The sequence below is a fragment of the Lineus longissimus genome, chromosome 3, assembly GCF_910592395.1.
Source record: "Lineus longissimus chromosome 3, tnLinLong1.2, whole genome shotgun sequence".
Lineage (NCBI taxonomy): Eukaryota > Metazoa > Nemertea > Pilidiophora > Heteronemertea > Lineidae > Lineus > Lineus longissimus.
This window is the reverse complement of record NC_088310.1, coordinates 21071791-21099715: the sequence shown is the minus strand read 5'-3', so window position 1 is coordinate 21099715 and position 27925 is coordinate 21071791. Positions and strand designations below refer to the sequence as shown.

Genomic DNA, 27925 nt, shown 5'->3' with positions numbered 1-27925 from the left:
CTCTTTCTGATGTGATACATCGGAGAACAAAATTGGTCAATTGAGACCTTGCTACCTGAATACATGCATAAACTTGAGGCCTCCTCCTCATTCGATTCTCTGCATAAGGGAAGGAAGTTGAACGGAATTCATTGGTCTTTGGAGAGATGTCTAGCTTGTCGTTATTGTTCTCTATAAATTTCTCTTCTCATCTTGACCCTTCGATTCAGTCAGAATACGTTTCCATTGTTTTAGAGAAAACGCTATGGCAAAATCCTCTCAATAACCGGCCATTTGTTCATGCTAATCCTTCTCTCCATTGTCACCACCAACGAGCCTGAACTCGACCTCTTGGGAGAAATAACTGCCCTCAAGACAGCCGGGGGCCCGGCCTATAGGATGGTCATTCTTCTGGCTTTCCCGTAGCCTGCAACTGAGCCATTATACAACTTCTTGAAGTTAGCTCCCGTTCAAACCAACGGCTAAATTTTATGGCCAAGCATTTTAATACCAGAACCATGTGGATGTTGCCCCCAAGGGACAAATGGCAGAGTGGGTCTTGTTTTATCGAACTTTTGACAAAGTTTTTGCACCGCTAGTTTTTTTCTCACATTCGCTTGCAAAAATATCGGCAAGAAAAACGATCGAGCATTGGCGAACTTTTCAGAGTGATCTTCACTGGAAGTTCGACCATCATAGTTTAAAGAACCTGCGAGTTGGTCCTCTGCAGGCTTTCCATGGCTGCTTGAGGTGATACGGGTCGCACATTGCTATCTTTCTTATCTGATGCCTTGATATACGTCAAATCTGCTCCAAATGGTATAGTGCTTTGGTGTCAGTGCCCTTGGTCACGGTCGTTTTCTTGGCGCTGTTGAAAAACTCATGAATAAGGTCAACTGCCTTGAAGTGACCACGCTCTTTTTTAACTGAAGTGCACTCGAGAAGCAGGCAGCCAAGAAGGTACAATTTCCACTCGATGCCTTGCCGGAACAAATCTGCCTTGAGTCTTGAAGTTGGCCATAGTTTTCGCACAATTCGAACATACTTCAAGTGTCGTCTTCGTTCAGATCTTGAGATGGAAACAATTCCATTCCCGCCTTGTTGTTTTTTATAACTCGACGAGTGCAATCCAAGGATCAAAGACCAGCGTGGTTGGTGGCAGAGCTGTTGGGAGTATTCCTACACATACTTCGTCACACCTGGAGAGCCTTTAAGATCGTCTGCTCATAAAGGAGATAGTTTGAAGAGGGATGAGTAGGGTAAACAGTCATGAAAGACTTGGCCACTCATCAAAATGTTTGTGTACGATATCCAGACAATTGAGTCGAGTCCTGCGGTGAGTGGTTTTGTGTCATGGCCCGCCAGATCATCAGCTTGGTGTGGACCGTTCTGCCGTAGTGTCGCAATAAAGTTGGGCAAATCGGCCATGCTACGTTCACCTTTGCATCTGATGATCTTGACTCATACGCTTTGACGCCAATGCCCTCCTACTGGCGAGGTTTGGGTGTCTCTGAGGTGGTATACGATCTTGCAGTCCAGTTTATAGTACATCATCAACCAGTACATCCATTCGTTTATCCAACGATTTAGCCCGTCAAGACGTGTCTCTTAGATGTGCAACTTTAAGAATCAAATACAACCGAAGATTCACATGGTGGGTCTATGGAAGGGCCCCTTTAGAACGATTGGGTCGCCGGAGACCAAACAGTCATATCTGTATATTCCTTGGGTTTTGGTTGTCGTCTGCTGTCTTGGTGCTAAACACCTTCTAAATATGTTGTAATGACATCTGTATTTCCTAACGTTCTACTGAAGACAGAACTGGCAGATGGAGTGCCTCATTGAAAGTTTACCGTCGAAACCAGCAAAGTTTTGATGGGCAGACCATTAGGGCAAAGAAGACAAAAGGGTAACAGATTGAGAGAACCAAACTCAAAGGGTTTCTCAACATCTTGTGTGAAACAAGGCTGGTAGATTCATGGGTTGGCTGTATTGTTCCCTAGCGCAGTGTCCCACTCCCTGGAGACAATGTTACAGCGGGAGTGCCCTGGGCCCTGCTAGCCGAACACGTCCGTATCACGTCCAGGACGGCTGATTTATAAAGTCTCCCAAAACTCTCGCAGTATTTCAATTTTCTGGCCATTAAAAGCTGCATTGTTGGCACATGCGCATGAAAGAGTCTTGCACGGCGGGGGTTCTGCTTCATATCGCGTCTTTGCGGGACATGGCCCACATGTATTTGCTGGTAACTTCGGTGCAATTGTCGCCAGATTGAATGGCGTAACTCGAGCATACCGCAGTTCACCCGAAGAGATACCCCCCAGTGATATCAACCAGAAAATAAATACCAAGTTATATCCCAGCGAAATCAATTTCAGAGATAATTGTAGGGTACATATAATTGGTTTGAATTGTAACCGTTTGTGAGAAACAAGGTAATAAGGTGGTATGATTAGACCACTCGGGGCCGAGGAGAGGAGCGCGACAAGGGTACGGCGTGTTGACTTCTCAAGTACGAGTAGAGTGTTTAGGCGGCCAAGAAACCCGTTTCAAACACACAGCTCTTCACAGGGCGACTTGCTGTTAGTCTGACAACATGTCTCTTTGTCCTGATGAGAGTTTGTATCAACCAAAGGTGCATGGGACAATCATTTAAAGAAATCATCACTGGAGTGTCACTCAATCCTTTCTGGCAATTCAAAGAATTGATTTTGACAACTTCGTCAAGTCGCGCCAAACCGCTGCGACGTTTTCTAAGAGGAACACTGGTCTTCTCTTTGTGATTTATATCATTTGGTTTATTTTCGAGTATCATTATTCACCTACTTGATAATAACAGCACGGGTGCATCTTTAGGTTATGACTTGTTTATCAAGTGTATTTTATTGTCAAAGATTTTCTTGGTGTAAACTTCGCATGTTATAATTGCCTCATTCAAGAAGATCTTAACGTCATATTATGCTTATTAATCTTATACGAAGTGACCTCTCACCGTGACAGTAAGATCGCAACTGTGGGTGAGGAAAGGAGTGTCTTACATGAGGATCCTGCAGTAGCTGATGTTACCGGCAGCGACGATGGTCTACTTTGCATCGCAGGGTCAATAACCATAAATATTGGAAGTGGAAAAGAACCTTCTTAAGGGTTTTGCAGCAACGACTCCTCATTAGGTGGAAGCTGGTAGCTACCGCTACCCACTTACAAGTCGTTCTAAGCATATTTTGGAGATATTTAGTGAAAGTTGGCGTGCACCTTCGAACGAGGTCGATGATCGCCGATCGATGGTTATGTGGAGAAATTTGCCAGCAAGTGATGGCACATATTACCTTTGAACAAAATCGTTCATAAACTTAGATTATAAGACGAGGTTAAGTGCTGATGGTTGCACAGAGTTACTACCCTGGCACAAGATGCTGTCATCATCTCAACACCAACGGCTAAAAGCAACAACACGCCCCCTTCCTCCAGTGACGGAAAGCGTTCCACCACCAACCGGAGATCACTCATTACCTTTCACATCACTTCCTCTCCACAATGAAGAAGCTGCGTGTATAGAAGGCTGTGATCCTTTCAAAGTCAATCGAGTGGTAAATGAGTCCTACCGTTGTACAAAACCCGGGCGTATATTTCTAATTTTCATGATTTTCCGCTTTCGACACCTTCAGATAAAAGACTAGCTTGCATCTGCCCAGGATTCTCAGATCAGCCGCTTTCTTCCGTATTTGTTTATTAACCAGTAAATGTGGTACGCTGGTGGTTTTTAGACGAAATCTTTACGTGACATTTGTCAGGTCAAACAGTTATCTTTGCCCCATTGCACTTTAAGGTGAGGGGATCTAATCCCTTTCAACGATAATGGCCGTTTACCGTTTATGGGGTGTAAAAAAGATATCCGGCGGTAGTTATTCACCTTCCGGGGACACTTTCAGTGTGGCAGCAAGGTTTACCCTGACACTTAATTTGTTGTTGCATTGCGGATGGAAATTTAGAACTTAAAATCTGAGAACTTGCGACTGATTCTATTCAAAACGATAAAAAGATGATAACCACATTATATTCTGATGCAATAGCTTTGTATAGACGGCTCAGAGAAGTATGTGCAGTACTCGAGTTATCAGTTGGTTTCTCAAGTTGAAATATCAGCTGAGCGACGGGTTTATGGACCTCTTGTTACATACAGAATGTACGGACGGATGGCGAGTGGTTTTGCAAGATCACATATAATAGATGAGCCACAGACGCCATTGTTCCCTTCCGTTCCCAAATGAAAGCATGTTCCTTGCTGACGAACAAATTGCCTTCGATGAAATTGTATAATTGACATCAATCAGATATACCTGTCCTTATTGCCATCGATTCTTTGATCCAGACCAATCACAGTTTGCTCTAACTTAACTTGGAAGACCTCTACACTGTAACCATGGCTACGTTAGTCGCCATATTCCGTTTCATGCGTTGCCCTATAAGTCTGCTGCTGTCTCAATTCCAGGACGAAATCAGAATAATTGCACACCCGTTCTATGTTTTCTCCTTGTACCGTAGAAAATCTCCAGGGATGAGTTTAATTAGCAAATTAGCGAGGTCACGATAATTATTGCCGAAGTGAAGAGTTTTGGTGAGTACTTGAATCGTTCCGTGAACGAGGCTTGAGCGGAGCGGAGGAGCTCTCCACTTCGATTTGAGCACGGAGAAGAACTACCTCAACTTTGTCAAACAAAGAAAATCAACGATCGGCGATGATTTGACATGGCTTTTTCAAATTGGAAACCCTCTCAGGCACTTTGGTAATGAAGATGACAAACCCAGTGCCATCCTAACGAAAGTTAGGAATCTGTACATCATGCTACACGCAATGCACTACTCGTTTCCTTCAGGTCTTGAGATGGAATAAGTACAAGGATGGATCGATTTTGATTGGCGATGCTAATCGCTCAGAGCGAATCTCGGAGGGTTTCGCTGATTTTTCACCGTTCACATTTTAATGGGCAGTTTTTAGAATGATTATCGCGAGATCCTTGATGGACATTGAACGCTTTCGCCACGTGGTTTAGACCCACTTCCGGCGAGCTTGACGAATTCCGCAAAATGATGAAAAAATTTTAAAAATATTGATTACCGAAACCTGTACTTTCTATTAATGTCAAAAATTCCAACTGGGTGGTTCATTTGCTACTAAATACTTCGCAAGCTATTTTCGCACTCCAAACCTAAATGGCGAAAAAGTCAACAGTACGAGAAAGGCATTTTCACATGAATTGACCATTAAGTAGGCTTTGGATATAAGTGGTCAATTTGACTTCTGATCACCCAAGGGCCAACGAATGCAGGTGCACTGAATGAAAAATAGCTGATCCTTTTTTAATACTTAAATTAATTTGAATCTTACTGCACGATTAGTTATCAAAATGTGGCATTTTTCGCGTAAGACTTCTTTTCTATGGTGTTATCACCAGTGTAAAGAGGATAGAATACAACCCTTGTGGGCAATTTCGACCCTTCTAAGGGCCTGTTTTGAATTCCTAAGCTTTTCCTGCAACACCTAGGCCCTGTTTATATTTTCCACTGTCGGCTTAATCTTAGGCAAAACCCGATGAAGGATTTTATAAAATTTTACATTGTTGAAACGTGTCAACCCGAAGAATGGCATTAGTCGGTTAAGTGTTCATGTTTCGACTGAATTAAATAAAGTAGCTTTATAATTATCTGAACCAAATCAAGGACCGACAAAAGTTTTATGAAGAGCTCCCAAGTGCATGTTTGAACCAACAAATAACCGGATTTAAGTATTTTGACGGAGTAATATGACACCTGTTTCGATTTTTGAGGTTAAAAGAAGCCGATTGGCCCTCATGGTTCTGACGTCACGCGAAACAGATCAACAGATCATCGCGATGCTAGTATCCGGAATGTCAGAATTTCAGTCTTACCATTGAAAATTATGATATCTAAATTATATATTGACAATATAATTAATACTGAAGACCAACCAGTCGCTTTTCTGATTGTAGCTGATGGTTTACCACACAAAGAGTTACAAATATGTCGAAAGGTTAATTATTGAACAAGTGGTGTACTGAAACTATGTATATGGTCATTGTGAGTCTGAAATCCGAGGGGCGCGAATCTGTCTTCTCATCACCGCTTCTAATGGAGTTTATTGTCCATAAATAACCTCTTCACTTAATAGCCCGTGTACGTAAGAGATAATGATCCCAAATCATGACATATCTAACCAAAGACTTGAAGCATTCATTGTATGTTCATGATGGTCCTCAGACCAATTAGAAACAAAAATGTTTAAACGCTTGTCAGGAAAAAAAGGAAGTTTGCATTGATTTGTGAAAAACGCGTTCGGTCAGGACCACCTTTGGTTTTTCTATTAGTTCCGCTAGTAAATTACAAATCAAAGTGTCACTCTGATCCAATTTGACCAGAATGAGCTACGATTTATGTTGTCTAGTTTTATCAGTATTGCATTTGCCTCGCCCCGTCTACTTCAGACTAAAGCGATTTAACCTGGGCAGTCAAAATGTCACACTTTAGACTAAACGATTTCATGCCCACTGAAATTTCACTCAATGACTTTGCCAAAGTTGATTAGGGTTGTACACTTGAAATAGCAACCGAGTGGAAACATTTGACTTCACTTCACGCCAAATTCGATCACTCCTCAAGAGAAATGATTAGACCCTTGATTTTCTGTCAAGTGTAAAGGCCTACACTCGAGGCCTCCAAGTACATGTATGAGAGTAGGATAATCACACTCTTTGACCAGTACTTGGCCAGCTTGCTGGTCAATCGAGGGAAGTTGACTGCCATAATGTATAGATCAAACTTTGATTCGATTAAGCTCGTGAATTATCGTTGAAGGATGAAAACCTTTCCAAAAGTATTAATTTGAACTTTCTATTACGTGCCCCACTCAGACATCTTATACTTGGAGCTTGACCAAGCAAGAGCTACTCCATACTACAGGGTTTTTGTGTCCATGCAGTCCCGAGGTGCGCTCTTTCAGAAAAGGATGGAGACCTGACAGCGAAGGCGACTGAAAAATAGTGAGACCTCGTAGCGAAGGCGACCGAGGAACAGTGAGACCAACTAGCGAGGACGACCGAAAGTGACACCTCATAGCTATAAGGCGACCGAAAAATAATGAGACCTAATAGCGAAGGTGACCGAAGAACAGTGAGACCTGATAACGAAGGCGACTGAAGAATTTATACGTCAAGATGCACTCGGATCAGAAGGAAGAGAACCTTTTCATGTCTCGCTTTCTTGTAATACTGTAGGCTACATGTACAATATCACCACCTAATTCTCAGTTTTGACATAAAATCCAGATTTCTATGTAGACACTGACGAAAAAGTTAAATTTTAGTAAAAGGTCTAATTAATGAGACACTTTAGTATACAATGACTTAGTAATGACATTTCGCCACGGTGCTCTCGGTGAATATTTTGCGAGACAATCAACCAGCTTCATTGCTCGCAGCAGTCTGGTATGTTATTTTCGGGCAAGATATTTGCTTCTTGGGAATATTGCTGGTTCATTGTGTCTTACGTGTCATTTGTAAGTGTGGGTAAGAGAGTATTTGTTGTACGGCCAACGCCCTAACGCTACCATCAAGAATAATTACACCAAGACAATCGGGAGGGCCCAAGGAAGTTTACAAGATCAGCTATAAACCATAACTAATGTGTCTAATACAATGCCAAACTTGTGCTACATGGAAAAGTTTTAAAATACCCCGGAGCTCTGGCGCGTTTTAATTTAATGGCGGGCATCCAACGCAGATATCGCTCTATTCAAGATTTGCAAGGCGGGTTCTTTGTCGGTTTAATTGTCAGCCCGAGGCCGTCCGCTGGGCTATGTGGTCGATATAGCTATGAATGATGCTAGCGTTCTTAGCCGAAACGCTGGGGGATCGTCCCCTCGCCACGCCCAGGCAATCAGTCAGCATCCCCAAGACTTTAGCACGACGGGCCGCAACGTGCAATTATTAAATTAGGTTCATAACTGGTGCGGCAGGGCTGGATAAAGACGTCGACATGTTCGATGTTCATCTGGTATAGAAACCCATCGAACGGTCACATTGTCCGTGGCGTTTCATTCACAGATCGTAAGTTATCTCAAGATTGATCGGGCTCGGGATCAGCCAGAAAACATCACGCGTAATGAGGCGGAAAATAAAACTAATGTCATTCTATTGGATGTAATTAGAATAATTGATATCCGAGCGGTGAATTAATTGTGATTTTCGCCCCTAAACACGCAAGTTACTGTGACGGGCGTAAAGACTGGCCGATTTCAATTTAATCGTCATTAGAGTGAGTGAGATGTGGTAGGGAGCTTATGGTTGGCCCTCCCTCACGCGTGCCGCGAACCACACTCTCACAGTCACGAGGCTGGTTCTTGAGTCATTGCTGACCTCTTCCACCCGGCCGCACTCTACATATTCTATAGTAACCGATTTTTCATTATCTTGTACAAAAGACGAGATGATTTCTTCTGCGCAGGTTTCTTTTTGACTTAATTGTGAAGTCATTTGGAGCAACGAGGCATGTCCATTGTCTTGATAATGATTAATTTCAAAGCGCCGGCGTTCCCGTCATGCCTTTGGTAGACTGGACATTACTTGACGTTGCTAGGAAAAGGCTTCACATTATTAAATCAAAATCGTTCTCAAATAGGAACTCACACCTTCTATACTTGACTTAAAAAGCAAAAAAATACTGATTTACTGATGTTTTTCTTCCCAAGTTTATCCCGGGCCGATTAAATTTCAATTTTGCAATCATTCACAAAAGAAGACCTTTTATTCGAGAAAACCAAGCAACAAATTCATATGCGAATTTCGTTTTTTCTGCAGATTTAGCAACTAAATTATGCAACACAGTAATGATTGATGTGGTTTAATAACATCTTGAATGTACCACTCCAGTAAATGATGTTCCCCTCTGCCATTGTGTGCTATCACTATGATTAATTGGAGGACCAAGTAAAACGCACGCTACGATACCACAACCGACGACTGAAAAAAAGATAGGAAATCTTAGGATGACCGAACCTTAATAAAAATGTCTCAGGTTGTGCTGTCGCAGGGTTATCACTTCTTGAGGAATATGTCTCGATGTGAGAGCGATACATCTCCCGGGTTGAATATGTATCAGGTTAAGAGCGTACAAGTATACAGTATGTCTCAGGTTGTGATATATGTCTCAGATTGAGATGTATGTCTCAGGCTGTGATATATGTCTCAGGTTGTAATGTATGTTTCGGGTCGTGATATATCGCGAGTTGGGATATATAAATACATGTATAATGTCTCCGGTTATTGAGATATAGCTGGTGTTAATTTATGAGAGGCAAAATATATTCATATTATATACACAAAGAATAATAGCATCGATCTAGAATTCTCTCGAGGCCATTCAATGAGTTTACACTAAACACTTCCTCCTCAACTTCGCTTATTAGGGATATCGATATGTTGACCTGGCATATGCTTGCCACATCCTGCCATTTGGTATGTGAACGATGCCAAAATCTATATCTGTGACCGCAATGATGGCCCTGACTGATTGCGGCCACGCGCGCAGTACACAAAAACTAATGCCAGAAATTCAATGCTCGCAATATTGTCCAAATATCATCATTTTAACAATGGTCTTCTATGTAGGATATCGTGACGGCAACTAAAATTCAAACAGCTGCAAACGCGTGGGGGAAGAGGTGGCATTCAATCATTGTCAGTTCCACCGTTAAATTTGGTATAACCCCTGTCGACTCTCATCTCCATATTAGCCGTGATCGTATAGTGGTTAGTACATTGCGTTGTGGCCGCAATAACCCAGGTTCGAATCCTGGTCACGGCAAGCTTTTCATCACACAGTCCTGTCACCTTATCTTTTTTTTCACGGTCACGACACGTTTTTTCTCTCCATAGGTCCACTATTTTTTCAAAAGTTTTCTTTCGCAAGAACCAAAGCGCTTCCCTCAATTGGATTGTACATCCCCCCCCCGCCCCCTATTCGTTTTACCTACAGGTCAAACTCTTGTTTTCCATACAGAACACCAACTCGTCGACTTATTGCAGAAGTACTAACCAACTGGTATAACAAATCACTCAATGCCAATCATACACCAAGCGAATCGGATCAAGATACATGTCGTGTATAGTCTCTGCCAACACAGACTTTCATTATACAAATAGTGGATGTTTGGGAGTCCGATATGGAATTTTGATGGACGAAGAAATGTCATGGCGGACGAGGCTTTGCGAGTCCGCCATGACATTTCTGAGTCCAGCAAAATTCCATATTGGACGACCTTAAACATCCACTATTTGCTATATTATGCAACCAAATGTCTTGGCAAAGAAATCAACGACGACCATCCAAGATCATTTGTAAACTTCATTTTGATTGGATTAAAACCTTTTAGGATCCGTTACGACATTTTTTTGGATCCGTTATTGCTTTTTTGGATCCGATACGATGCGATGACTTGAAATCACATGATGTGAATCGAGTTACGCTATTGGCCAAGAACATTTGGTAGCATAATATTACATCATGAAGTCAAGGAAGTGTCAATGGCACGTGACGATATCAGATGTGCTAAGGTAACTATTGGTCAAAGTTCGATATTCCAAACTAAACTCCCAGAGGAGGCAATGAATCTCATAAACACTACAACTACTATTGTACACACAATCAGTTTTCAATGAGAGTTTAATAAAACGCTATTTGACTTTCTACCTTGGTCGCATCAACGCTTACCTCTACTCTGATTTCGGTCGATTAAATGATTTCCATCAGCAAAGAAAACAATGACAGGAACCTTCAGCACGCTAAATGATGTTCTCCATTGTTGATGATATTTGACATAGAAGTCAGAAACATGAATGAGAGATGTTGCGCACGATGGCTTACTGTTGAGCTTTTTACTAAATCTAGTCACGCATGAGGACAAAAATCGAAACGTCAATAGGAATAAATGGACAGGTACAAATAGATTAATCTAAATTAATGGGCCTATTAATGATACATGAGTTGTTTTTGTGACAGCGAGGTTTTTACTAATTAGAAAACGTGTTTTCTGCAGTGATTTCTTCGATATCGATGGTGATAATGATGACGAGTTTTCGTTTTAATGGTCGTGGAAATGACTGGTAAGGTAATGTCCACCAGCTTTAGACATCAGGACCAGTTTTATTTCGGAAAGCTTCATTTCTTTTCTATTCAGTAAGGGCTACAGCTCAGAAAAGACCAATCCAATCGGTTGGGTCAGCTGCCAAGGTGACCGTCAACAAGATATTTCGATGAGTCCATTTTGAGTCCAGATTACTTCAAACTTCGGGTGTTTTGACCTATAAATCATTTTAACCTCTGGATTTTTTGCCAATTTAAGAAAGAAATGCATGCTATGTCACCATGTCATAACTTTATTATTTTAGCATTGTACAATGCGCCTATCAAAGCGGGTCGAAGTATCGCATGGCTCTGATTAATATGTTTGCCAGACTACGACCTTAATTGGGATGAGTGCTACATCACAAACCCCAAGTGCCCCCTGAACATCACTTGGCTCAAAACGTTGACATTGCTGCTTCCTGAACCAAAGGACTGGCCCATTGAACTACCTCAACGTGACGTGCTTCATTTGATACTCAAATATTCTAAGTTCAATGCAGAAATAATGCACTCATTTGAGCCGTGCATTAATTCATTACATTTAACATGGTTCTAATTTAGCCAACCTCGTTGTTTATTTTCTAGTGTGTGCGGATGAAAGGCGGCTGCTGGGCTGAATTGTTACTATGATACTCCACGCAAGCGCACGCAAGGGGTATCATGGGATGTAATTGGTTGAGAGCTTCACTTCCGGTATCCATGTTCAGCTGAATCAGTGGCGGTAAATTAACATGAAGTGATTTCTAAACTGCCCTGTGAATGGTTCTGGTGATGATATTATCAAATATTAATACGGAAATACCCCATGTAATCTGACAGAAAATAGTTACAAAGAATCAAATTAGTGTTTTGCATCAAATATTGGCTGTGCACTGAGAAAGACGGAAGAGCAATGCTTTGAGTTGACATAAAGACCTATTCTTTCCCTTGTGGTATTCACCGCAGGAAGGTTTTAATAAATTATGAGATATTGAACCGTCAGCTAACCTATTCAAGGGACTAAATATCAATGACATTAACGGTTGAATCGGGTAAAAATATAAGTTCTGTACAAAGAATTCGTAGAGCTGCCCAACCCACTGCTAGTGCAACCACCGAGGCAGGACAAAATATTATATACACGAAGCGGCAGTGATTTTTACCACCAACGATATTCAAAAACAGCAAGCGAAGCCGTCTTTTTGAAGTAATTACTTTGTCAAAAATGACGTAAAGTGCACGAAACTGAAGTTCAAACCAATTGAAAATGATATTTAGGCCTACGACTTTACCGGAAACTGATCTTCTTCCGACAATATGCTTTTCCAAAATTTCAAATTGATGCCCAGTGCCCTTGCCCAGTGCCAAATATTGTGAGGCAGTTTAATTTTTCAATCCGCAGATAGATAGGTTTTTATCCTCCTATCGATTGAAAAAAACTCACTGCGCAAAAATATAGTAATTGAGAATGGGTGTATGGTGCAGTATTAATGGTCAGATGATAAACAAATAAAATCAGTTTTTCCACCTCAGCGTTTCCTCGAGCTGCTCTGTGGCATATATACATATATTTTTTAATCAATCTAGACACTGACCAGTCTGGACATGGTAGATGACGGACATTATCAAATATTTACCTAGCTTTCTAGGTCCACCGGTTTCTATGTCTGTCTCTGGGTAGTTGGTAAAAGCTGGACTCAGATATTGGACTCTGGACGCTGGACGCTGGGTTTCGCATCATTGGATTGCACCACCTGCATTCAATCAATCTCGCCTCCAGTAATATGAACCGCAGTGGGTCTTGTTGAATTTGCGGAATGGACTGGACTGTAACCGTTTGGGAGGATAAATGCAAAAAAACCAACAGAATAGAGGCCGGGATCGATTAAAAGCTGGGCCGCGCGCGGGAATGTTCAACCTACCGTGATAGGTGATGGCATTCATCGCAGAGTGGAGCTGAAGAATTCATTCTTGAATAAAATCTCCATTTCCCATCGCAGTTGCCATGAACATGGTCGCCCTGGTGAACGGGCTGGTCACCCCACGTGTACAGGATTTTAAAAATCCAATAGAGTCGAACCGATAATCACAAAAAAGCACTACACCATCACCAAGAATGTATAACATCGCCAAGTCCTTCAACAAATAGACGAATTCTTTGAAATAGACATGTGAATATCTATCATCAGTAAGTCGCGTTGGGATACGTACGCATCATCAACTGCCCCGAAAGTATGACGCCCAAGACATTTCAGTCCAGTCCGTGAGGCGCCGTCTGGCCACCTGTGACCCTTTGATATCAGTACATCTTTTTCGATCAAGGGATGGTCGTCTCGTATTACAGTGCAAGTTATTGAGGTCAACGCTATAAACCTTGGTTGATTCTTTGGTCGCTTGATACCAAGCCACTATTTATCTTGAACTGGAGGCGAGGTTGATGAATGCAATCAGTGCAATCCAATCATGTAAAACCCAGGGTCCAGCGTCTAGGGTCCAAATCTGAGTCCAGGTTTTACCAACAACCCTGTCTCAGAGCATGAACCTGTTTAACTATTCAAATTATGCATATTGATAAGGTTGCAACCAAAATGAAATGATCCTAGGTGGCTACTATTCTCTCTCTAATTGTGTCCAGGAGTAGGAAAGAGGACCTGACTGAAGCCCTTCTACAGTACCATTGAATCTTTATTTACTAATAAACACATGTCAAAATAGATTCTAAAAATAATGTCAATGTGTCGATAAATATCAGGCTACTGTCAGCCAGTAACTAAGCACATGTAGTCATACACTCAACCTGTAACTAGGGATATTGCAATAACATCTTCTAAGATTTAAGTAACGAAGCATGAACCGACCGAGAATATCAACTGCAGACGTCTGTATATAATATTCATAGATGTTAAAGTTACACATGGTGTTAAGGAGATATGGCTTTTTGGAGGGAGCCCTCAAAGTATTTTCACAGCATGCCCCCATTGGCGTATTCACATAAATGTAAGATGATACAAGGGGCGTGATGAAGATATTTGCGACCACTGCTTTTTCAAGTATCCAACTGATAGCGTATATAATCCGTTGTTTCAATTTGTCATCATGGTATGCCATACATATCATCAGATAAAAACTGTACTCCTTGAACAATCAGTGTTTCCACTCCCACCAAGGGTTCCAATATTGCCATGAAAGTAAATATATATATTCCAACAACTCCAGACGCACTTGACAATCACAACAACCCTTCATGGTGATATTGTGATACTTGTATATCCTCCTCTTGACAGAATGATACTCATATAAACTAATCAAAACTCGTTATCACTATTATTTGTCGTGGTCGATGCACAATATCAGACCCTTCCGAACTATTGCTCCTTCGCATAGACTGACCCATCTCAAGTGATATTCCATGGGTCAATCCAAAGAATGGATATTCCATGGCTGATTTCCAAAAGTTGTTTTTGATTGCATGGTCGAAAAGTGACCGATAGAACAAATGAAATATGGTAGTATCTAATTGGTGTTCGTTCCAATTTTCATAAATCATCATCACCCATAAGGCTGAAATCGACGCTGCTTTATCATTGTGCTCATGAAAGATGACAAAAAGTTTCGTTCTTCCCAAGATCACGAATCCGAATCTTGGTTCTTCTACAAATGAAATCAAATGGCCAAAAGAAAATCCTTTTTAAAGGGACATTTTCTTCATTATTTCTATCCAAAATGACTTTTTATTCCGATACGAACACTCGTTTCAAAACGATACTCTAACGATAGCAGATGAAAACTCATGATTAAACAGACGCGCCTTTTAGCGGGGGTTTGACCAAATGGCCACTTTCTCGCTATCACATACACCGTGCCTTAACCTTATCCAAGATGCCCGGCTCTAATCCCACCAGCCAGAGAGAAAAGTGAAATTTGCTCTGTCTGTAGCCGAGGCATCGAGGACTTTTATACCATCGCCAGTGTCTTTATTCTAGGGCCGAGTAGGGTTTTATGAGGATCTATCAAAATTCTAAGAGCTCTAGGAGCACTCTTACCACCATCTTGCGTTTGGATGGCTCTCATGACTGGCACGGCGTATCAAAGATGGCGGCCGACAGCAACAGCCTTTGCAGCATGTGCCGCCCATCGAGTCAACCTCCTCCAACAATCTAACCAAATACTACAAACGGCCATGTGCATTTACACAACCGCTTTCCCGTAGTTTATCACGGTTTTAAGTCGCTAAAGATGAAAATTCATCTGTTCTCGGCGCGGCTGAAAGTGTTCTACCGACATCGTTCAGCCTTGGTACCAGTCTGATTAAATTCCCTCCCGGGCTCGCGATCTCTCAAGTGAGTCGTAGAGCTTTGATGCCAACGCTTAGCGTACAGCGCATGCTTTTACCGCAGCCTCTTAGGACCCATTAAGGAAAATTCATTTCCAACTATTAGCAGTAGGAACTAGGGTAAACATCTAGCAGGTACTTACCCCAAGGAAGGAACGTTTCTGCCGCTTTGAAGTAGGTAGTGACGCACTGTCGGTAATTACTCCACAGCGCTAACGTGCCAAACAGTGCCTTTTAATCATCAGATTGCTTTGACAAATCGTCCATGATTTGCATGAAATGCCACCGTCATTAACTTAAAAAGAACTAGGGTAGAACTTTGTAAAATTGGTGCATCAACTAGACTTTTTTACCTTTGGAATTCTCTTTTCCTTTTTGTCAATTTTTGAAGAAAAACACAAGGCTGCCAAATGCAGAGGAGCGAACGGATAACGATCAGACGATGAAAGCACACAATCTTCTTTTTCTCAGAAAAAAATGCTGAGCGTTTATTTGGCTTTACAATAGAGGATCGCACAGTTCGAGTTTCAAAAAAAGATAATCATAGAGTAAATATGAATACTTGCAAAGCTTCACTCTCTTTTTTGAAATTTGAAAGATTTCCATGCTGTTTGTCAACGTTATGTAACACATACCACAACAGTAACGTATGGCAGAACGCCCCCAATTTCACAGGTTTTTAGAAGGACTACTTCAGACTACTAAAAGTCTATCGTGCCTGTGAGTACACAGAAAAAAGTGACAGTAAAAGATTTATCCTCGTGATCTTCACCTGTCGCAAGTCAAGTGCATTTAGTACGAACGAGGGGTACCCCTCGACCCCACGGCTTTAGCGCTCTCTGATAAGAAGCATGGCGTCTTCATATCACGAGTCCTTTGGCCTGGATAAGTTGCTTTGCGACTGCTAAACTTCCAATTTAAATATTTAGTTTAACTTATCTTCGACAAAAAAGGTCAAGTTAATGACATTGTAATGGGAATTAAATCATCTCGCTGCCCTAAATTTCCATTCATTTTCAAAACATATTTGATAGTTACCATTATGTACCATAACTTTAAGATTTAAGGCTTCCTGAGAGGCAAGGTTTCTTTCAGTGTTTGATCAGTAAATGATCATAAAACTGTGTGTTGTGGCTGAAGTCACGAACTGACTGAACTATTGTGTGCGTGGTCATTGGCGAAATTTTGTTTACATAAAGTTTCTTTACAGACGAGCACCGACACTTCACAATCATTGTTCTTTAAACCGTCAACAGAAATTGTGAGAATCGTTCGTGAAAGAATGATATGATTTTATGAAATAGGGCCTTTAAAACATACTTTTATCCAAGAATTTAGGCGCTATCTTTTTCTTCAGTTGTGGTTTAGTAGAGACCTGAGACACCTGTTCTATAGTGAAGATGCGCCACATATAAAAAAAGACACTAACAAATAGATACGTTTGATAAAGCGGCCTGGCTGGCGGCATGACATTGACACCTCTAGCAGACGACTTCTGATATCAAAACGAGGCTACGAGGTCTGCCGAACGTGTACCGAGCAACAGGCATGTCAACATTGGCGCGCACCAAGTTTTCCCCGCGAAAATTTGATCTGGGTCGGAGCATGGGCGGGTCTTTGCGCAGAGCTTATAGTTTACGACGGAGATATTTGCTTGTAATGGGCCGCGCATCAATTTTATCAAATCAATTTGTACTTGAAATCATGACAGATTTTAATAGTTTATGCCCTGTTTTACTACCGCCGCGCATTGTCGCTTATTTTCACAACCTGTTTCGGACGGATGCCTTCAAGTTTCTGCCGTCCCCCGCAACCAACTTAACAAATAATATTTGTAATGTGATATCCCGACAGGCTGGTGATTTCGCATGCACTCTGCCCTCGTATGAGAACATTTCTATGGAAAAATGACCGGCCACCAGTTTCTGAGGTCCCGACTCCGAAGTGACTCTTGAAGATTGAGGTCGTTTTCAAACAAGTGACCACCGTTCACCGGGTCTCTACAAGATTTTTGACAGGGTATCCCGGCAAAACATCTGTCTTTTGATGTATTTTCACTTAATTTGCGAATTTCTTGTCAGATATCCAAACATTACTGCTAAAAGCACCACACCTTCGGTCATATTTCACACGGAACCGTTTCTAGAGCAAAACAGCTTGAAGCGAAAGCCACGTCGGTTCTAAACGAGTGACTGACAACGATTGATGATGATAGATAGACTTATTTCTGGTCCAAAAGAAAGATATCTTGGATGAAGGTTTCACCTAAACGTGGTCGTGAGACAAATCATCTTTGGTTAACCGCTTTTCATCGTTTTCGTCACGGGCCAGCCATCGTGTTAATCTCAATGGTTAGTCGAAGCCGTCGGTTGTGAGGATGCGAATTCGGGGTGACTTTGTTTGGCAAAAAAATGAATGAATTTCACAATCATTACTTCCCGCCATTTGTTGGAAATGAAACTTCCACATCGATGACTTCTTAGCATGGTCAACGAAGGAGCGTTTTAATTCTCGATGCCAAAATTACGAAACTACGCCGCATAAGGTTACTGTTGCCGTTGATTATCATGACCATGTTAGTTGGACTTTTTTTTCTTTATTTTTTGCGTAAAATCTTCCAATGCTTCCTTTAGTGACAGCGACTATCGTTCCGAAATGTTTACCTTAAGATGCTCAAAACGGCGTTTTCACTTATACTCATTTCTGGTTATCGAGAGGTTGTTACTTCCTCACTACAGAGAGATTCCTACGTTGTTACCAGCAGAAAATACAGCACGTGACGTCCCATCGTCTGCTTCGATCTGGAGCATGGTCGCGCATGCTCCTCAATCGATCTTGCCTGAAATCGTAACCAAGCAAGTCTGAATATTCATGGCAATTAATCATGCCAAGTGGCGGGGAAATGGTGCTCAAATGATTTCGTTAATTATACCTAGCTCTTAATTCTCCTGCCTGGCCACTTCGTCGTGCTCAAGATGTTGATTTTGAAAGCATTTACCTGCATAGAAAATTGGCCAAACACTAAATGCCTGGGACCAAATCCCTGTCCAAATCACGTATCAGTTTCAGCCTAGACGCTCCACAAGATGAAGGTTTGAAAATTTACTTAGTGGCACCCTTCACGGAAATATTAAACGAATAGTGAGCTACTTGAGTTGATGATGAAGGTGTCCTTTTGGCGGGTTGTTAGGGCCATTGTTGGTACACGGGGTACTCAAGGCGGGCTTGGGTTCTTCGACCTTGTGCGGCTGGTAAATATACCATGAGAACGACGCTTCTGCCAAAAACTATATGAGATACGACTGGTGGACGATGTTTATTGTCAATATGGTGACAATAATGAGAAAAATTTATCGACATCACCGCTAGTTTCCATATCTTGTTTTCTGAAGCTTGTTGTTTGATTCCTAATAATCTGTTGATGTTAGATTCCCTTGCTGTTGTTGTTGTTGTTTAATTCTCTGATGTTGTTTGATTTCGCTTTCCTGGTATTGGTTATGGTTGCTGATGGAAGTATGAAAGAAGTGTGTGACCAATTTTCATTCAGAAGTTCCGGTGGTACTTTCCCTAAGTAATGGTGTCCACAGCGGCGTTTGCAGGATGGAAGACATGCTTGAAGATGCAAGAGCTCTCCGACACATACACCAAGAGGAAGCCCATCGGCCCGTGGATATCCTTTCCGAGCCTCCAACAGGGCGAAGGGGACTAATGCTCCGTAATCCAAGTGGTCAATCTTCCGGGACCCCGCGACCATTTGCTGAAAGAAGGTCAACTTGAACCGATATGGCTTTTATCAGCCAAACGTGAGGAAATGAACCAGCGCGGGACCGCGGTAAAATTATGTTATATTCTAGTTACATAGGGGCTTTCCCGTTACTTAGCTACTTGAAGTGGTTTAATAGCTTCCTACAGAAATAGGACAAGCGCGAGGTTAAAATGTCTCATCCGGTGACGCGCTTGTGGAGAATTGCTGAGCATTCTCAAACCAGTTTTCCCATAACTTGAATGTAGCCTTCTGCCAAGTACATTGTCAGTCAGACTGTCGGGGTCACTGCGGCCGGACAGGCGGGCGGGGCACCCTGTGTTGGTGGCTTGGTCTCTCAGCAACCTCTTGTTTTCTTAATACTTAACATTATGCTTAAAGACAGTGTTTTGTGGTGATGATGTTATAACAAACCAACACTGTATAATTTTCTTGACTTTCTGTGAAGGCTTAGCGTTAAACAAGACGTTAACCATTTGCATCGTCTACCTCTGAACAGAACTGGAACACGAACGCGCTTGTTTGGATGGAGCTAAACATGCCCATCTTTTTATAAACCAATCGAATTACATCTCCCGAGAAGATAAAAGGAAGATTCGCCATTATATAACCCAAACTGACAACTAATACTTTTCTTATGTAACCGAAAAGTTCACGCACACCAATCTTTTGTTGTGGGCCAATATTAGGCAACATCGTTAGGAGAAAATACGATATACATCATTTTAATGAATGGGACAGTGATAGTAATGACCGGTCGCCTGAGAAAGACTCATTTGGTTTCTCCAATTACTAGAGGTATGATGAGAGGTTACGTAAAACATTCCTTTACTGTTCGCGGCTTTGAAACAGAACCTTAACATTGTCCTTGATGCTATGGTGAAACTATTGTATACCAAACATCGTTTTGAAAATGTGTGCATGGTCCACTTGGGACGAACTCGGCATCATCATATATATTTTTTTTTCTGTCAGAGCGAGTCATTGAATTGATTTACGCTTTGCCAGTTTTCTAGGACTCCTTTTCTTCAGCAATAATTTTTTTTTCTTACCACTGGGTGGGTTTTTCAGATGGTTATCAAAATGTGCCTGGAGCTAAACAATTACAATCATTTACAACGCATTGTTCGACAGTTATTAACTGATTTTTTTTCAAAGATGTAAGATTACAAACTCGAGTGTTACGTTAGCAATGTACTCAATTATGATGATGAGATAATCGTTTGGATCATTAGAGAGACTTGGAAGACTTTGAGAATCGCGCATACGGCGAGGTCATGACATCGGTATGAGAACACTGTCCGCAGACTCTGCCAAACTCATCACATTTCATGCTTGTATGGTCAGGAAAGATACGACAAAGGATGGTATGTCAAATTATCGAATCTAAAACGCTCGAAAAGGTGTAAAAGACAGAAGACCGGTGGTCGTAATAGTAATTAACTTATGAGATATGATTATTTGACATGAAATGCCCAACGGCCGAGCGAAATATATTTCGTGACAAAAATCACATTGTTGCTGGTTATTGTGACACCACGGCGTACCGAACTCTAATTAATTCTATTTAATTGACCCCCGTTTCTTTCGATTAATGATTGAGTCACTGGCTGCACTGGTGACCAGGTTATCAGCAGTTTAGCGCTCTCGCTAACGTTGCATCTCGGCCAGTAACACGTGACCGAAACTTGCACGAACGCGAGGCGCGCATCCAAAACAATCGCTCCAGACGGCAACAATAAACCCTTGGCCAGTGGACTGAAACATTTTCAGCGTCTATAGTTTTATAATTACCGGTCGCAATTGTGGCACAGAGTTTACTGGGAGTGATTTTAATCGAGGCGGAAAATATCTTTTGGCATACTCCAGCGCAGCAGACGATATTGAGCTATGAAATCGATGGGATTTGATGACTGATGCTGAAAATCTTGGCTGATTTCGATTCAGAAGCTGTGAAGGGCAGGTGTAGAAAACACGCGTTGACAGTGTTGCTGAAAAGACGTCTACGCTACAGCTACAGCTTGTTCACCACGAGTCCGTTCCGGCGTGAGATTGCCTCGGCGGGACGCCGTGCTTTGTTTTTGACCAGCATTCTACATATTTAGTGACAAAACGACACCACACGACCACTTGTTGTCAGACGGGAACGTGCTGTCCTTCAAATTATGCCGCCTCTTCCGACAATATCAATCAACGTTCGACCTTGCCAGGGGTCAATGAGTCGTGAAGTCTTTACGAGGGAGTATATCACCAACAGCGATTTTGATCATTAGGATCTCATTTACTGACCATTGCGGACACATATGCAATTGCTTCTACCATCACTATTATCATGTTTATCACAAACTGTGGGAGTTTGAGGTTTTTCGTGTTTTAACTCAGAGGGTTATCAAATAAAATGACCAGTTCCCACAGGAAGTTTTAAAAAGTTATCTCCACAATGAAAACACAAAGGTGTGAGCAACAAAATGATAAAACACACAAATCATTTTGACATTTTATTATAGATGTATAAGATTCCGTAGACAGACTCAGGGATCTTATTTATATTTGCCAGTCGCAGTTTTCTTCCTCGGTATATCACGGTACCAGCATTTCCCATATTTATCCAAAGCTCCCTGTTATTGTCACATTTTCTTCACCATTTTGTTAATATGCTGCCAATTTTCGCACATCATGTAAATCATGTAAATCACTCTCTTTTTTTTCTCTAATCTTGTTCATCAACAACAACACCAATCACATATTGTAAATCAGTGAATCTTACCTCCTCCTGTGACTTGTGTTTCCACGAATGCGAAAGACCGTCAAAAGTGACAGTTTGCAAACGTTACAAAAACAGGAAATGCTTCTTAGCGTGAAGATCCCACTAGGGAGTTGTACGCCACAGCGATTCGCATTGACCATAAACGTTACAAAGAAATAAGACAATTTTTATGACAGCCAATGGTGAAGATGTACATTGGCAGGTATTGTCTTCCGTTATCTCCCGCGGAGGGGGAGGGAAATGACTCCACGGGGTGTTCTAGGCCCGATAAGTTTAGTGTCACTCTCTTTTCAGTTCTTAACTCGGTTGGGTCTTCGGACATTTGTCGTTACGTCACAACAAGTAGTTCGTGGTTTCTATGTGTTTGGTGATTTGAAAATTCCTGAGCATAAGAAATGATGAGAATCTTTACTTATCCAATTAGTTGGGTCTTTAATTGAAATATGTCAAGGGTATTCTTGTTTGGATAATGTAAACACGTAATAGCCCCGGCAGCACTGGTCTAAATTAAGTGCGGACCACATAGATAGCACAGGTGGACACGGTATGGGTCCGCTTGAGGTATTTGAAAATTTGTTTTTTAATTTGGGATGACACTTGGGGCAACTATTTCTCTTTAGAGCGCTGTTCGTTCCGTCAAGTCTTAGAAAGGGATTATGACATGTCTAAAGCATCTTGTGCTTCCATTGAAAATGATCCTGTCAGGCCGGGCATGGATTCCGCCGCTCGGGAAAAGCACCGATGAATGGTCCAGGAGATGTTCCTGCCGTCCCGCTGGGGCGATTGTCCCAGCGACACTTTCATGTAGTCGTGCCTTTATCCTTGCAAGGCGAGGGGTAGCAAAGACGACCAGCCGACCGCGAAACGCCAACAAAACCATGTTTGCCTCGGTTCATTCCTCGCAGCGCACACCTGGTTGGAAGAAATTGGGCACTACGTGTGCGAGTCTTTCTCACTACCGCCCAGCTAAACATGGACCCTGTAATTACGTCCACGGCGGCTGAGTTGGGCGATGAATCACACGATGAAGGGGCGGGAGGAAATATGTTTGGGAAGGGGACTGAACAGGATTCGCTGGTAAGAAATTGGCCATGCTCGTTTCGGGTGACAAAACAAATGACGTGATGACGTCTGGTGTGCTAATCAGGGGTGTTCGCTTCTAATGGCGTTGTGGCGGGTATTCCCGAACCCGTAATTTTCAACTCCGGGGACCTGATAGGCTGAATAGGTATCGTAACGGGGAGGGGTTGAACACCAAATGTGGCCTGAGCTAAATAACTTAATAAACAAAGGTTATTTGGCTCATTTAGACGCGTCAAACTCGTAATTGTCTCGGTGCACTTGTTTGACCAAGGAGGCATTCAACGTTGCGTCGTTGAGGGCCCTTCAATTTTGACACCCTTTTTCTCCTATGTATCATTTAGGTGCAGGGTTTTAAGGGGCTAAGGGTCATTAGCGACACCCTGCAATTGTCTCGTTAAGCAGGTACTTGGATCATGGCATACCACGGCCGTCTTGTACCCTGTCACCCTGTGTCCCCGGGCATGTCCCCCGGCAGATCTTTGAAGAGGATTTCGGCCAGTAATTAGCGTGACAAATCAATGAGGTGGGAAAACTGATGCAGAAACAGGCAGGATTGTGGCTTTGGTGGTTTAGGGAGCTTTTATGGGATAACACTGTGGTGTTAGCTAGGTTATACTGTTAATCGACATAACATGTTAATTCTTTTTGAAAAATCAGATTGTCGCATCTCTGGAGAAGCATCACAAAACGGCCGTTTGCTCGGGAGTGAAGACGGAAAGAGGCATCTTCTTCGAAGAAACGACTCATCAGGAATAATCAACAACATATTCTTATTCATATTCTTGATTTTGGGCGGTGTTGCCAAATAAGGTACAATGAACCCTTGCTCTTTCATCAGAAAAAAAAGGTGACTGTCATGATAGTAGAAAAATATTTGCCGTGACCAGGATTCGAACCTGGGTTATTGCGGCCACAACGCAATGTACTAACCACTATACGATCACGGCTATTCCGGAGATGAAGGAACCCTTGTTTTATTCAGATCACAACCTTGCAATGTATTTTTAATTGACAAGAACCCTTTTCCACCCACTGCCCCAGCTGTTCAATTCAGGTTGGGGTAGATTCGTTGACTACTAGATAACTCGTATGGGCACCCATCTGTAGATTAGCCGTGATCGTATAGTGGTTAGTACATTGCGTTGTGGCCGCAATAACCCAGGTTCGAATCCTGGTCACGGCACATTCATTTTTTTATTCAATCCCCTTTCTTTTCAACCATGCACTGTTTGAGTGTACACAAGACCTAAATGTTGTGATAACGTCTTTTTTCTTAACATTTATTAATCACGATATCCTCATCCAACTGATATCCAACTTGGGTTATTCTGTCTCACCCGATATGTTTTGCCCTCTGGTCAACCAATTCTAGGAAAATCAGGTCTGGTCATTTACACTGAAGGCTCTTAGACAAATATAACAACATTTTGATAATACTTAACCTTGTTCTAGTCAAATACTGATTTAGTATCAATACTGTTACAAGTGTCAGGTCCATAATAAGGACGAGGGACAAGGAGGGCTGTATTTGTTATAAGAGACGACGGGAAATAGAAAGCAATCGGACCTTGAGGACAATTTCCGTAATTTGACTCGGGCATTGAGATCTGACGTTACATGATCGAACATGGTGGAAAGGAGATGCTCCGGTCTAAAATATTCACTCCGACAATAGGACCAAACTATTACAGTCTGGAGTGGTTGTAATGTTTACCAAGTTTTCAGCCACAGCGTCACTCAAACTGACTTTTTAACTTTAATGATGGACATTATATTTGACAAGCTTTTGTTCCCTTTCGATTGACAAACGCAGAAATCGGACACTTTCCGAAAACACTGCGGCACCCTGAGGCGTTAAGTCGACCACGATCGAATGATGATCCAAGGAATAATTACTTGGATCCTTTCTCTCTGTAACCCGGCCTACTCCCTTTTTGTCATAAATTACATTTGAGATAACATCTCAGAGACGTGTTGAAAACTAAAGCTGGGTAACCTGTTCGAAGACCTGGCATCAATGAGTTACCACTTCACGACGCATTAGGCAACTGATTAAATGACTACAGTGGAGAACTGTCTAGGTTTCCTCGGGTTCTTTCACAGAATCAAACAACAGCTATTTCGGCAACAAATTCATTTTATCAGTGCTGCAAAAACAAAATTTTCGGTCTTATTGGGTGTGACGCATGGCGACAAAGTCCGAGGATGAGCGAAACAGGAAAAAGAGGCAGATTGGTACATAAGGCGATCAGGTTGCAGGATTTGGGTCGAAAAGCATCGGAACGATCTTAAAGAATTGCTAATTGACAACATACATTGTGCATCGATGAGATCAGAGCAACAGAACCAAGAAAGCTTACCATTTATGACGATTTCTTGGTCCAAACATAGGTCTTGAGACACATACGGTGCAATGTAATGAGATATATCAATGGAATACATTCACTTGCAAAAAAGATAGTGACGTTCATTTGGGAAAAATCATTGCAGTAACTGATTTCTTCCCGAAGGGAAAGAACAATAACAAAAGAGGTGGCTCAGAGGGATTCAGAGAAGAGGAGGAATGACCAATGCAATGATGAAAGAAAGCTGATATGAGAGCGATAGGTAATGCGAGACTCGTAGTCATTGGCACATTTATCATTATACGATTAGTCCATTTGTATCAATTTCAAACATTCCCTCCTTTGTCGGGACAATTGTTTTAGCAGAAGTAAATAGTAACGCAAAACTGGTAACAAAAGCGATATGTGATACACTGGTCGTCAATATGAATGTTACTGAAGAAAAACACAAAGGTCAGAGTCATTAGCACAACATCTTTAGTAGAAGGAACTGGTATTTTTCCAATAGGTATCATGATGAAATAAGACTGATACCATTGCAACAAAGGCGTTTTGCTGGACAACAGACTGTTAATACGAGATGTACCGTTGACTGTGATTCAGCAAGAAAACATTACAGATAGATGGAAAATGTCTTTCATTCATTTGGAATACAAACTAGAAATGCCAAGGATAGTGCATTGTCCAAAGTTCTGACAAAACAATTCGTTAACCATTAGTAATCATTCCTCTTTTAAGATTGCCAGCTAATTCACGCGATATAGAGTGAAATGCTTTGGTCGACAGGATTGTTAAAAATTTGTCAATGCAATGGACTCTTTCCTCCTGGAAAATGCACTTTACCTTTAATGAGGGATAGAAATCTCCTATTTTGTCCACAATCTAAATAACAGTGCCTCCATGACACCCCTTCTTTAATCGTTGTGTTGATGATCAGATCTAAAAGGCTCAAAAACATGGGCTCCGTTTTTGATAGTTCGATATATAAATTTTGCTATTAACTCCTTCAAATCTTCTTGTCAAGAGCACTATTGGCAACAATTTCGTGTTCCATTCTCTCCGCAGCGATTTGCCCACCTGCCAAACGACATCGCCACCAACCAGGTGGAGTTTGTAACGCTGGCCAGATGTCAATACCAGATGATCAGATGACGAACTGACCATGTTCATTTTACGCCACTTCGGACAAAAAGTGACCAGCCAACAGGTGGTTGATCACATCCGAGCAGAGTACTTTCAGTCGAATGGTCAGGAGCTTGTCCGCTGTAAGATGTGTTTGGCTTCAGCGAGAGGACATTTGACAGGACCTTGTCTTTTAGTGCCAAGTTAGTCGACCGTTACTTTTCTTACTCGTCGTGTTGAGTGCCCAACGGTCGTTTAACTGCCGGTTAAAATTGTCCTGATACTGCTGTCAATGACGAGATCTCAGCCTCACTAATGCCATTAGAGAGTTGACTGCATATCAATTAATGAAATTAAAAGCGTAGAATGATTTATTGGATCGTAAATAGTTAATATCTAAACAGTTACTAGGGAAAACCTAGTACAACGACAGCTGCAGTTCACTTCGACCTCGGTCATTTGGCGAAGCTGGTATGAAACTTACCTAATCCTACAAATTTGTGGTCTATCGAAATAAATGTCATTTTCATTAAAGCAAGTACCTCAACATCTCTACGAGTTACTAGTCTGCTGGTCATGTATGATTCAGTAATTCTGATGGTGTCCAATGTCCAAACCTTTCCCTAGATTCCAAAATCTTCAGCTTTGGAAACTAACATCCAACGGAAGCTGCAGCCCCACATGAAACCGTCGTACTTTTGCAAAGATGCACTAAACAATCCCGTCCTAATAGGTATTACGCTTGTTTGCGTCTTGTGTGCAACCCACTACCTTTAACATCAGGATGGAACCTCTCCTTGGCACGTGACCTTGTTATTTGTCAACTCGCATCAAATATGGAAAGTGATTTATTAAATTCTCAAATATCGCCAGTAGGTGCTAAAGACTCCCACATCACGGTTGGTAAACAGTCCCTCGTTACTGGTGTTAGGGCCACTCGTGTAGCGCGGGTAGCAACAACACGCGGATTATGGAGTGATAATTCTGTAGGCATCAGTTCTGACTGCCAAATACCGCTCGGACGGACGTGTTTCTCTGTCACAACATATTTTGTTACTCGTTTTCAAGCGTTGTTCGTGTAATTAAATTAAAACATATACCAGGCCAAGTTATTGCAGCCGTTCCCGACGCGGACGCTCTTTCGGGAAGCACTTTCACTGTGCCACCCCGGAACATCTTCGTTGATTTCTCCAAGATCGACTCGACTCCGTACGGTACAGTCCCTCCGGGTTGTGCCTAATCGTCTGGTGATCCACCAACAGATGTTGACACCTCTGTTACAATCCTAATCTCCCACGGTCCATTAAGGTGATAACTTGGACACTGGTCGAAATATTGTCCACTTATGAGATGCACTA

General features: G+C 41.9%; 3 non-coding genes across 3 annotated transcripts; 2 read left to right on the top strand and 1 right to left on the bottom strand.

Annotated features, from left to right (window-relative positions):
- The first annotated feature begins 9783 nt into the window (after window positions 1-9783).
- On the top strand, window positions 9784-9855 carry Trnah-gug (transfer RNA histidin (anticodon GUG)). Its single transcript has one exon. It is a non-coding gene; the product is annotated as a tRNA-His (tRNA).
- Window positions 9856-23975: 14120 nt separating this feature from the next.
- On the bottom strand, window positions 23976-24047 carry Trnah-gug (transfer RNA histidin (anticodon GUG)). The gene has a single exon. It is a non-coding gene; the product is annotated as a tRNA-His (tRNA).
- A 164-nt stretch (window positions 24048-24211) lies between these two features.
- On the top strand, window positions 24212-24283 carry Trnah-gug (transfer RNA histidin (anticodon GUG)). Its single transcript has one exon. It is a non-coding gene; the product is annotated as a tRNA-His (tRNA).
- Window positions 24284-27925: the final 3642 nt, after the last annotated feature.